The following is a 9,619-nucleotide window of genomic DNA, read 5'->3' as shown; positions in this document are numbered from 1 at the left end:
AGTCAAACTATTATTCTAACTACTCTTACAATATTATTAACATTTATATGATTATAAATTGTCGATTCTATGTATAAGTCAAGGTATTCAATAAGTTTCTATGTGACTTTAAAGATCTACTAATAATACTAATCTCATTATTTTTTTAGTACTGGATTGTATACGTGTTTATACTTTTTAGACTAATTATTCTCTAATCTTCATTAGCTAAAGTTATTGGTGTACCCTACAATTTTTACTTCATTACATAAACAAACAAATCAATCTTTTAATTATTGATAGATTTTAGTGATTAAGATTTATCTCACAATCCCAACCCAGTTTTAAACTAATCTAGTTAACTAACTGGTACCGGCTATTCCTATTATTTCCCATATAAGATCTAATAGTGAGCTCTGATACCAACACTGTAGCTCCGCCAAAGCTAGCAGCTGACTAATCCAAGAGATTAACTAAATAAAGAGGCACTCAAAAATCTAAATCATTTACTTAAACATTCAATTAAGAAATCTTCTACAAAACTTAACCCAAAACTAGCCCCGCTCAAAAATATATATACAATAAATCCTCCCAAATGATACATATACAATAGCCATTTGGTTTACGGATACAATAAACGATATAATAAGGATAGTAGAAGTTATCCAACTAACGAAATCAACCCTTGAAGCCTACGCTGCGCAACTATGATCTGTCTCTGAAACTGAAAGTGGGAATGGGTGAGCACATCATCCCTAAAAAGGGATGCCCCGTAGGAATAACATTTAAATTTTAAGAAATCATGGAAAGACATGGAAAACAATATATGTTTTACCAAAACATTAAAAGTGACCAAGTCAGTGTAACAAACAAACATGTATATGGACAAACTCCTTCTTCAAACAATGTATACTAAGGTTGTGCAATTCCGAACTCGCAAATCCACACCTAATCATAAATATTGATGTCGACAATTCCGAACTCGCAAACTGCCGACCAATATATCATAAAAGCTCTAGGTATAAATGTGAAGGAGCGTATCCTATATACCACCGGTGGAAATTCTTATTTCCCATAACAATTCATGACGACAACAAGCATTACAAGTCCTTTCCAAAACATGGAAAGATTAAAAGAATCAACGGAACTATCATAATACAAACTAAACAAAACATGGATGCATAGACAGTAAAAACATGAGTTTGTAAAACATAAACTTTTGTAAAAGAAATAACAATGGTTTCAAAAGAGTTGAATGTATTCCCACCTCTTTTGATGACAAGCCACGCCTACCTCGAGATCCGCGATCCACTGGTTCATCCTTTGAATCGGTCGTTGTTAATAACTAACTGTTAATCACACAAGAACTCTAAGAATCTAGCCAAAATGGCTCACACAAGAATCATACAATCCAATATAATGGTTCTACGCTCATTTATGATTATATACCTTTTCATTATGTATCTTTAGCATATCTAATGTTTACTAATTTAATTAAATTGTATCTATAGTCTATGAGATAAGTCTTGTGAATATCTACAACTTTGTAGAAGAAATCAAAGGTTAATTCGGAACATAAGGGTTCAAACATTCAAAATATGAATACTAGGTCTAAGCCCAAGTCCACTAAACTGACCCCTTAATCTAAGGCCCAATCCAACTAAGTCAACTAACGGTCAAGGATCAACTAACAGTAAACGTCAGTCAACAGAATCAAGGTCAGGTCAAAGTCCAGTGTCAATGGTCAACGAGTCAAGACTAGTGACTCAGTGGGTCAAACCCGATTCAACCCGATTCGACTCAGTCAGATTAACTAAGTCAGCTAAACATAACCGAATCATACTGAGTAAGTTCAGTCAAATAGGTCAAGTATTCTTCTAACATAGATGCAATTCTAACTTTAGAACTCTAACTCGGGTTCAACTTCAATCTATTCATTGCATCAAATCATTCATTCAAATCATAAAACAAAATTGATTTACAAAAATAACACAGACTACCTGCAATGGCAGCTTTAAGCAACACAGGTACAAAAGTGAATCACCACCACTTAAATCTGAACTCCACAATTCAACTTCATACTCCGAATTTCATCCTCAAAACTATAACCATCTACTCTATCCTTATCAAACTCTTTAGAACAATCTCAATTCCATACAATAGTTCTGTCACAACTTCATTACTGCTTCCATCTCCAACTCCAGTTCCATATACACTGCTATCAATACATACACACCTTACACCTCAGCATCGCTACATCTACTTCTGTTATGCAGCTACAACCTTAGCAATACATATCATTCATATAACTCCCACAGCTGCACTACTCCATTGCAACTAATTAAACACCAAGGCAATATAACCATCTCTCTGCTTTTTCTCAAACCAAACATACACAACTACATTCATACACATCAGTCCCAGCTCGTATCAAGTATAAACCGGAATAACCCATTTCAGTTCATTACCGTCACTCAGAATCTAAATTCCATAACCATAACCCCAGCCTTGTCCTAACTTGCTCATTACCATTTATATTTCAAAGTATATTTACCTCGAACTCACAATACTAACAACATCATTGCACCACTTCCCAGTCCTCCCTGTAATTTACATCTACCACTGGTTCCAAATGCTCAATCAACTTCAACTGAGTTTAGCTCCATGAATTCCCTGAAATCATTTAACACCACCAAATTGTAATTGAGGTTCCATGGATTCTCATTGTATCCATACATGCATCACTACCACCATGCTTGATTAATATCCTCATCAATTCATCCACTGCTTCAGCTCAAATCTCATTAGAAAATATAATAAGACCTCATATCATTATCTAACTCAATCTCAACACAAACCCATGAAACAACCCATCAATTCAGAACTAAAACAACAATTACTTCAGTTTGATTACATATCTTTAAAAAAGTTCAATTTACTGGAGAAGTATTACCTTGGACACAAACCATTATTCCTGACAGCAGACCAACCTCCTTCTGATTCCTATTCAATCAATACTAGACCTATCTCTGTTCCATCTGCAACCCAAAACTCAAGAACCCTAAATCCCAAATCTTCATTACAACAGATCCAAACACCAATCACCAATTTCAAACTATTATTCAATTTCAAATTCTAACTCAGATTAAACCCATATTTAATTTCATCTTATTCATCACTAATCGAACTTCTATTTAATTTTTTGAGAAACCTTAATTCTTTGATTTTTTCCTAAAACAGCTTCATAACTCCAATTAAACCTAAAACCATTCAACTCCTTCTCTTAGAAAACTAATTCCATCTCTTAATTCATCTTTGAATTCTTCTAGAAACCCTAACTTTGATTTACAGTAACATCAATGTTCTTCTCCCGGTACAATCAACAACAGTTCATCACTTCCCCTTGGATTCATCAAGTTAACCAACTTCTACGAATCACTCACGTCGAAACACGTTCATTTCTTTGATAAGAAATCGACAGGAAAAAAGAAAGAAGAGAAGACCGAAAGAAAGAAACAGAAGAAGAGATAAGAAGAAAGATGAAGAAGAAAAAGAAAAGAAGAGAATGAACTCTTCTCGAATCGAGTAAGGACTAGATGACTTCGATTTACAGTAAATCAATTTTCTTCTCCCCGTTCAATCAACAAAAGTTCATCACTTCCCCTTTGATTCATCAAGTTAACCAACTTCTACGAATCACTCACGTTGAAACACGTTCATTTTTTTGATAAAAAATCGACAGGAAGAAAGAAAGAAGAGAAGACCGAGAAAGAAACAGAAGAAGAGATAATAAGAAAGTTGAAGAAGAAAAAGAAAAGAACAAACTCTTCTCGAATTGAGTAAGGACTAGATGACTGGTACAACAGTGCACGGACGACCAAAGTCAGGGAGCCTGTTTTGTGACGCAATTTGTTACGGATTTTGCAACAAAATTTGTAACAATGATTTTATAACATTTATAAGCGTTATATTTGTCTAACACTTATATTGTAACAATTTTGTAACATTTCAGTAACGGTTTTAAATCTGATGGCTGATTTTTGTTGGCAACCAACGATCAAGATTAAAATTAAAAGTTTAGGTGACGGTTTTTTGACCATTTTCATGCCTAATTAGCCGTCAATCGGGTGGACTTCCAACCGTTTTCATTGCTCCTAACCATAGTTGGGGACAATAACTCTCCGATTATTGATTCAATTTCGAGAAAAAACGACCAATACTCGTTCAACTGGATCTATTAAAAATGAAAAAAAGCGATGCAAGCGACGTATTTTAGCCCCCATATTGGCAGTATAGAAGGGACTCCCTTCAGTCGTCCCAATAAGGCCAACCAAAAAGTCTAAAGGAACCGAAAAAGGATAAGGACTGCCAAGTTGGTTTGTCTAAAATTTTTTACTAATCTTCCTTTCATGCAAATCTGATGATATCTTCTTTGTCCGATATCCGAATGACACGTTCGAGTAGTCTATTCTGCATAACTTTTTGAGATTTATCTAAGGATACTAGTCTCATATCTAAATCGTTGTTATGTTAATTTCTATTAATTAACGTTTGTGTTAAACTAATCGATATATTATCGGCTAAATCGTCACTTGACCAGTCTAATAACGTTGACGAGATTGAAGGTCTTTACAACAACCCTGGCCTAAACCAAGAAATGTCCATTCCATGCTTGCTTCGGTCACAAAGTGAAGGAGAAGGGTTGGTCTTAGGGAGGGAAGCGAAGAAAGTGTTGAGACCAGAATAGTTGATTCTGAAGATGTGGTTGTTTACGACTTGTATTGGAAAGTAGAACTAGCCAGCTGAATGAAAAAGAGATCAGGTGATTTCTAGATACTGTGTTGCTCTCCTGACCAAAACTTGTTTTTTGGTGGAAATAGGTGAGACCTATTTATACAAGTCGCAACAAAACGTACCCTGGTCTCGTAGGTAGTGGAAACGATTGAGTGGTGGAAGAGTGGAGTAACGTGTAACGTCATGAATTTATGTTTCCGTAATGAAGGATATGTTTACACCATTACTTATTGCCATTACTAACCGCCCCGCTTTATGACACTTTCTTGTAAATGGCGTATTGCACACCGCACGCTGTAAACCGCCAAACCAATACCCTGATGAGTATCCCCCAGTCTGTGACATGTTTGATGTCTCTAGTGTTTTCGTGGAAAACATGTAGCACTTTGCTATGTGTGGAAAATTAAAATTGAGAGGCTTGCCATAGGAAAATAACATGTGATGCTATTGGCTGGTCGCCTGAAACTTGCCACAAGCCTGCCAGATCAATGGCGAACTCCAATGGATGAGATCGCATCTCATGAGGAAGGGTAACCGTTGATTGTGGATATCTTGTGTTGGCGCCTGATAATGACGCAATGGCGTTTTTGTGTACACCAGTGGCATTAAGGCATGGTTGGCATGACCACTGGATTTAGGAGGATGGTCGCCTAAAAGGTGCCACGAGTCTGTCAGTTCGGTGGCAAACTTGGATGGATGTGATCGCATCTCAAGAGGAATGGTAGCCGTTGATTATGGCTACCTTCTGTTGGCGCATGATAATGGTGCAGTGGCGCCTTTAACGAGCGCCAGTGGCATTACGGCATGGATGGCATGGCTCGTGCATGCCAGTGGCACGGTGGTGTAACTGGCGCCTGACGTAGCCATGACCACTGGTTTTAGGCGGCTGGTCGCCTAAAAGTTTCTACAAGTCTGTCAGTTTGGTGACAAACTTGGATGACTGAGATCGCATCTCATGAGGAAGGGTAGCCGTTGATGTTGGCTACCTTCCGTTGGCACCTAGCAATGGCACAGTGGCGCCTTTAGTGCATGCTGGTGGCGTTGCGGCATGGCTGGCATAGTTTGTGCATGCCAGCGGCACGATGGTGCAAGTGGCGCCTGGCGTAGCCATGGCCGCTGGATTTTTGGCACGTTGGTGTTAGATTCAAACGTGGTGTGGCAACATCAGTTTTAATGGCCACATTGATCCCCATATTCTGTTGAACAAGTCGCAACAAAACGTACCCTGGTCTCGTAGGTAGTGGAAACGATTGAGTGGTGGAAGAGTGGAGTAACGTGTAACGTCATGAATTTATGTTTCCGTAATGAAGGATCCGTTTACACCATTACTTCTTGCCATTACTAACCGCCCCGTTTTATGACACTTTCTTATAACCGGCGTATTGCACGCCGCACGTTGTAAAGCGCCAGACAAATACCCTGATGAGTATCCCCCAGTTTGTGACATTTTTGATGCTTCGAGTGTTTTCGTGGAAAACATGTAGCACTTTGCTACGTGTGGCAAATTAAAATTGAGAGGTTTGCCGTAGGAAAATAACATGTGATGCTATTGGCTGGTCACCTAAAACTTTCTACAAGCGTGCCAGCTCGGTGGCGAACTTCGATGGCTGAGACCGCATCTCATGAGGAAGGGTAGTCGTTGATTGTGGCTATCTTGTGTTGGCGCCTAATAATGGCGCAATGGCGTTTTGGTGTACGCAGTGGCATTGCGGCATGGCCACTGGATTTAGGCGGCTGGTCGCCTAAAAGTTGCCACGAGTATGTCAGTTCGGTGTCAAACTTGGATGGCTGTGATCACATCTCAAGAGGAAGGGTATTCGTTGATTATGGATACCTTCTGTTGGCGCCTGATAATGGTGCAGTGGCGCCTTTAACACGCGCCAGTGGCGTTGAAGCATGGATGGCATGACTCGTGCATGCCAGTGGCACAGTGGTATAAGTGGCGCCTGGCGTAGCCATGGCCACTGGTTTTAGGCGGCTGGTCGCCTAAAAGTTGCCACAAGTCTGTCAGTTCGGTGAAAAACTTGGATGGCTGAGATCGCATCTCATGAGGATGGGTAGTTGTTGATTGTGGCTATCTTCCGTTGGTGCCTGGAAATGGCACAGTGGCGCCTTTAGTGCATGCTAGTGGCGTTGCGGCATGGCTTGCATAGTTTGTGCATGCCAGAGGCACGATGGTGCAAGTGCCGCCTGGCATAGCCATGGTCGCTGGATTTTTGGCACGTTGGTGTTAGATTTAAATATGGTGTTGCAACATCAGTTTTAATGGCCACATTAATCCCCATGTTCTGTGGAACATTGTTTGGCTCGATTGGCGCGGCAACTTTTCCTGAATTAGGATTTGGCATGTCGAAACTCTAATTAGCGTATATGGCATGTAGTATGCCGTAGGTGGCATGTTTGGCATGTACACTTGGCATGCCTGTTTTGCGTGTGCGATTGGCATGCTTTTGGCATGCTTGACATGCCGTTTGGCATGTGCGCCTAGCATGAGCATTTGGCATGTTTGGCATGTGCGCCTGACATGTTTTTTTTTGGGCATGTTTGACATGTCGTTAGCATGTTGGCATGGTTTTGGGAATCCAACTTGGTAGGGTGACATTTTGACATAATTTCCACCCTTTTTAAAGCTGTGGCAGATTTAGAGCAACCTGATTGGTCAATGAAAGCAGAGACCCGGCCAAGCATGGGAGTGGCCACCCTTTTGGTGCGCGTGGCAGGTTTAGTGCGACCTGATTGGTCGATGGGAAATAGGGACGACAAGTATGGTCCCAACCACAATTTACGTGCATGTGGAGAGTTTAAGGCGACATGATTGGTCGAGGGAAATATGGCCGGTTTAGGATGGGGAGTGGCCAATGGCAAATGGCGCAGGTTGGCCTAAGGCATGGCCACGCCTCTCTTTGTTGCTGCTCCTATCATGCGGCTCCTTGTTTTTTGATTCTGGGAAATATTTTGCATCTGCTAGTCCGTGGAGGATTAGTTACCTAGTTTTCCTATCTTAATTTCGACAAGCAAGGTCTGATATACTGCGCAAGGCGCAAAACCCTAACTTTTGCAAATTAGTCAGGATAATTGGTTGAATTCTACGTGTTGACACAGAGTTCTTTTAATTTCGTTGCCAGAGAGCAACATGCTTTCTGATTGAATACCTTATGCAAAGACCTTATCCTTGATATTTGGAAATTTGTGCTACTCTGCTGCGAGTGGACACAAATCGTCATGTCGTAGCAACATTAAGGGTTCAGCCGGGAAACATAGCACATAAAGCATTCAACGAGACTTATAAATTGAGTGTAGGCAAGGTGCCGAAATTTACAGAGCATCTGGGATGGTTGCTACATGCGCCAGTATGGATAAATTTCATGTAAATATATTGAACGGCTCAATAAATATGCCAGTGGAGAGGTTGACACTCATGGCTCCGTTTCCTTACAGAGTGACATCACATCATATGCAAGGTTTTTACAATTTTAACCCTAAGCTAAAAACCACCATCAACATTAAGTCCCATGCTTAGCTCGTAACAGTGGCATTGTTGCGGGGTAAGCATGAGATGGTGACAGACAAGGATAAAATCAAAACGGTAAGTCATGAAGAGATTTTCAGGAAAATTTGGCTAACCTTTGGCAGGAGGCATGAAGAATCCGTGATCCTTGCATTGGCAGCTTTGCATAACTTCGGCTTGGCCATAGGATGTTTGCGTCAGTGTTGCGACTTTGGCTACTGATCGGCATAGGTGGCACTGCAACTTGGCTACTGATCGGAAGAAATGACGCTGCAACTTTGGCTACTGATCGGCAGATATGGCGCCGCGACTTTGGATACTGATCGGCAGAGATGGCGCTGCAACTTGGTCCGCGAAACGACGGATGAAGCTTCAGTCCGCGGAAAGGTGGAAATGGCTTCAGTCCATGGAAAGGTGGAAATGGCTTCAGTCCGTGGAATGGTGGAAACTGGCTTCAGTACGTGGAATGGTGGAAACGGCGCTTGGATTCAGTCCGTGGAGCGGTGAAGATATGGCTCTGGAACTTTGGCTACCAAATGGTGATGATGGCGCTACTTACTTGACCACGGAGCGGGCGGAGATGGCGCTGCTGGCTAGGTCCGTGGAAAAGTGGAGATGATGCTGCAACTTCGGCCACATACCATCGATGTTGGCGCTGCAACTTTGGCCACGGAGCGCTGATGACGGTGCTGCAACTTCAGCCACAGACTGTTGATGTTGGCGCTCGGAGCGTTGGCGCTGGCTTGACCACGGAGTGATGGTGCCATAGAGCGTTGGCGCTGTCTTGACCACGGAGCATTGCAGGTTGAGCGGTTGGTATTCCTCGTGCTAGCACGCTGCTGGTTCAGTCATGGAGTGGAGATATTGGCGCACTGCTTGTTCGTCTATGGAGCATGAGTGTAGTGCGCCCAGTCATCTATTCCCGTTCATGGAGCAAGAAGGAATCCTTATTCTGTTCAAACTATAGAAACTCCGTCCGCATGAAAAGATGTATCGACCCTCTTCTGTTTTGTTGCTCGTCCGGATCTGTGCTTTCGTCTGTAGTGTCTGGCTCTTCTTTGTCATTTGTTAGCGGTGGTAGAGTGAGCATTAACGACAACAAAGCAATCTCCAATATTTATGACCAGCAGCAAGGCGATCCAGGAGAACTCAAGGTAGGTGCTCTCGCATGTAGCCACCCAACAGTACCATCGATCTTCTCCAGAATGTGTAATAAGGTTCTGACTTCAGAAGAATGAGTATCTAACCTCTCCAGTGGATTCCAAAATTTACCAAACTCCATTGCACTCTCGGGACAGGTGGATGAAATATATGCTCGGCAATGATCATGTCAGTGAT

The 9,619-nt window shown here is 41.4% G+C and overlaps 1 long non-coding RNA gene across 1 annotated transcript; it reads right to left on the bottom strand.

Moving 5' to 3' along the window:
- Nucleotides 1-463: 463 nt before the first annotated feature.
- On the bottom strand, nt 464-3,759 carry LOC113315254. Its single transcript, XR_003342878.1, has 3 exons — nt 1,980-3,759; nt 1,247-1,328; nt 464-703 (listed from the first exon to the last, which is right to left on the bottom strand). It is a non-coding gene; the product is annotated as an uncharacterized LOC113315254 (long non-coding RNA).
- Nucleotides 3,760-9,619: the final 5,860 nt, after the last annotated feature.

This window comes from Papaver somniferum, chromosome 10 (assembly GCF_003573695.1).
Source record: "Papaver somniferum cultivar HN1 chromosome 10, ASM357369v1, whole genome shotgun sequence".
NCBI lineage: Eukaryota > Viridiplantae > Streptophyta > Magnoliopsida > Ranunculales > Papaveraceae > Papaver > Papaver somniferum.
Note: the sequence above shows the minus strand (reverse complement) of the source record. Positions and strands in the feature narration are given on the sequence as shown.